Here is a 3887-nt window from a genome sequence, read left to right as displayed (position 1 = left end):
GCGTGTCGATAAGAGATGAAGAGAATTGTTGGATATTTTGGGATGGATTTTCCCCTCAATGAGAGAGGGTATTTATAGGTGTTTGGGAGCCTTAGAAGGTCCCTTTTTCGTCCATGTGGGACTAGGATCGCGCATGCCATCAAGTGGAGGCGCACGGCGCGCGCGGCGCACAAAGAGCGGCGCACAACGCGCGGCGCGCGGCGCAAGGGGCGCGGCGCGCGTGTCACCGGGCGCGGCGCGAGGGTCACCAGGAGCGGCGCAGGTCGCGCGGCGCATGGAGCGCGCGGCGCGCGCCTGTATGGCGCGGCGCGCCGTCTGCTGCACGGCCGGCCGGCGTAGCGCGCTGTGTGCGTGATGGACGGCTCGTCTTGGCCGGGTTCTTGCGGGCCTTCGAATGTCATTCTTCTCACGTGAAATATGAAGCTTTCTACTTGATGAGAGTGACTCGATTCGAGGAGCAAGGCTCGGCCCGACGAGAGCGACTAGCGACTTGATTCGAGGAGTGACTCGAGGATGACTCGAGGCTCGACTCGAAAATGACTCGAGGCTCGACTCGAGGAACAATTAAAGGCTCGACTCGAGGAACCATTCAAGGCTCAACTCGAGGAGATTGACTCAAGGCTCGACTCGAGGAGCGAAGCTCGACTCGAGGAGTCAGGAGTTTGGGCGAGGGCTTGAAGATTTGCCGCTCTTCAAGACCTCCGGCCTGACCATCGGCCCTTTGAGCGACGTGCCTTCTTGGCGTCTCGGGTTTTCCGAAAACGACCGACAACACATGTAATTAAAAACTATTATGAGTACAGAAGTTTACTAACCTTTCTTGAAGCTTGAACCTTGAAGAAGCTTTTGGATAGTTTGCAACGCTCGTCTCCCCTCGCAGCACGTCACTCTTTCTTTCCTCGGCACCTCGAGCAACCACGAAAGTTTCTATCACTAAATCACTCGAAATAAAGGAATTAGTGAGTGGGCACTTTTAAATACTACGACTTAAGAACAAGTCTTGAAGTCACAGAGCTAAACACTAGGTCGAATGAGGACCTAGGTGCCAAGACAAAAAATCGAAAATAAACTAGAGAGAGAGAGGGAGGGGCGACAACCACAAGTTCTAGAGAGAGAGGCTCTCAATCTCTAACTTATGTGGAATGAGTAGAATGAGAGGAATGAGGGTCCGATTTATAGGAGAAGGGTTGGACTTGGAAAGAAGTAGTTTCCTCTTATTTTCCAAGCCTTAATGAGCAATCTTTTATTGCCCATTCCTATCCAAGATAGGCGCCCACCTCAAGTAAATCCCCAAGGGATTAGTTTCCTCTTTTGTTCTCTCTTGGTTGCCTTGGCCGAAATTCCTTATGGCAAGCATAGGAAATTTGTTTCCTCTTTTTCTTTTGGCAAGTATCTTGATACATTTATGCACAAAATATTTTCTCTTTCTCTTAGGTATTTGGGCGCCCAACATCATTCTAGAAGGAGCTTCTAGAAGCTTTTCCACTTGTTCATGACAACATGAAAAAGGCCCATTAATAATTTTTAATAAAATTCTTATGAAATGAAATTAATTCACAAGGCCCAATAATCAAGTCATGGCCGAGTGACATTAAGTCATCAAATGAACTTGTCAAAAAAATTTATTGACATTCATTTCATCCTATGTCTCAAAAGACAAAAATTCCCCATTTGACTATTTTCGTTTTTGTTTTGACTTAGCTTCCAGTTTAACTATTCCTATCGATGTGATTCGTGACAGTGACCTCATGGACCCAAATGAACAAAGCTTGAGCTAAACACTTGGACTCAAAAGTTCACAAACCTTTTCCAAGTTTAGCTTAATGCCAACTGACTCCACTAAAGAGCTGACACTGAAAATCTCTCGGTTCAAATGAATTTATTTTCTACTCAAGAATTCACCTAATTATAATGAGCGGATCCACTGAATATTATCTATGCTACCCTTCATGAATGTCATCAGCTAGTCGGGATTTACTAAATTACCATTTTACCCTTCTAGCTGTTATTTCCTCAACTCCTTTGTCGCTTGTGAATAAGTTAGAAACAATGTATTGACGAGGAGCTAACAAGTCAGATTGTTTCATCCAAAAGAGTCAGGACTCAATTTGGACACTGGCCAGTTCATTTATTCACACTCCAAGGAACAAAGCATGAGGTGACATACATTGCATTTCAGCAATCTTGTACATGAATTCCATATCTATGAGAACTTCACAAAGTTACTCATGACATTCTCACAACTTAGTACTTCACCAATAGGCCCTGTTCGGAATCACATAGTGAGTCCGAACTCTGACTTTCTCAAATGAGAATACTAAGGTGTGAAATGACATGTCTCATTTCAGGATTAAGGTAAGCATGATGCAATTCATACATAGTGACTTCGAGACATAAGAGGTTAAATGGTTTGTTCTTATCTAGTCTCTAGAAGTGCACTGGTCAATTCAGTACCTTCGGAAGATACCTAGAAGAACGATAGGGTCTCCAACTCTCAATGCCTCATAACCAGACATCATAGATTCTTCTAACAATCGTACTGAGGTCAATAGTCCTTTGACCCTAAGATTGCGAATATATCGTTTTAAGCAAACTACGAAGAGTTTGTTCATGCAAATCTACATTTGTCTCTTCGTAAGTTGTTAAGTTTGTTTATGGACTAAAAGACTAAGGTTTTATCATAAAGCTTCAAACAAAGAAAGAATGAATGAACGTTTCAACTTTATATTAATGAATAAGCAATTACAAGCAAGAGTCTTCGTAAGACTATATGACATCAAATGTACATAAATAGACACTACTACTCTTCTTGTGGGCACCATTGACAACAGCTTCTCCAGCGAAAGATTCTTTCGAACCTAAGCCAACTTAAGAAGTGTTAGCAATCTATCGGTTCTGGAATCAACCTTAGGTGAGAGAACATTTACCTTCTGTCAGGAAGGCTGAATTTCGTATCTGTAAATCAGTTTCTTCTACGATCATGTCCCGACTTCCCCAAACACCTATTTAGTTAGTGTTTCATTAGCCTTTAACGTGGTGAATCAAAGAACCTAGTAACATGACCTAGAAGTCCATGATTAGTTCAGGATTTAGATCAAGCGTCACTGTGACCATCATAAGTGACCTCGTCTAGTGCGTTGTAATGCTCCTTAAGGACACATCTATCCAAACCAAAGTCTATCCGGGTCGTACACTTACAAAAAAATATAGAATGCTCCCACTAAGTGATCAACTTTCACTCATTTTCTACATATATCACTTTAGATAAGGCTTTCCAAGCGCATATCATGTTGGAATTGATCTAGGGTTAAGAACAGATTTAACTCTTCGAGCAAGCGGCGGAACATAAAAAATTTCTTTTAAACAAGTAATTTTTTTTACTAACCTAGACAAAGAGCAAGCACATGTTATTATTAAATTAAAACTATTAAGGAGCATTACTCGTTTACTAACCTTTGTAAAGCTTGAACGTTGGGAAGTCTTAGGATGGTTGAAACATTCTTCTCCCCACTCAGCTCGTCTTTCTTCGTTCTCCGGGAACTCGCGTAACCACGAAAGTTTCTATCACATGAATCACTCGAGATTAGAAGAAATTAGTGTGTGGGCACTTTTAAACAAGACGACTCAAGAAAAAGTCTAAGAGTCGAAGAGCTAAAACACTAGGTCAAATGTGGACCTAGTTGCCAAAACAAAAACAAAAAGAACTAGAGAGAGAGAGAGGGAGAGGGTGCGGCCAAGCTAGAGAGAGAAGGTCTCAATCTCTAAAACTTTTTAACGAATAAACAATGAGAATGAGGGCTCTATTTATAAGAGAGGAATTTCCTTCAGCAAGGTAGTTTCCTCTTCTATAGAATATCACATATTCATGAGCAAAATTTTGCTCCTTC

Source organism: Urtica dioica, chromosome 2 (genome assembly GCF_054948205.1).
Source record: "Urtica dioica subsp. dioica isolate 48M chromosome 2, U.dioica_male_clone48M_v1_H2, whole genome shotgun sequence".
Classification (NCBI taxonomy): Eukaryota; Viridiplantae; Streptophyta; class Magnoliopsida; order Rosales; family Urticaceae; genus Urtica; species Urtica dioica.
Note: the sequence above shows the minus strand (reverse complement) of the source record.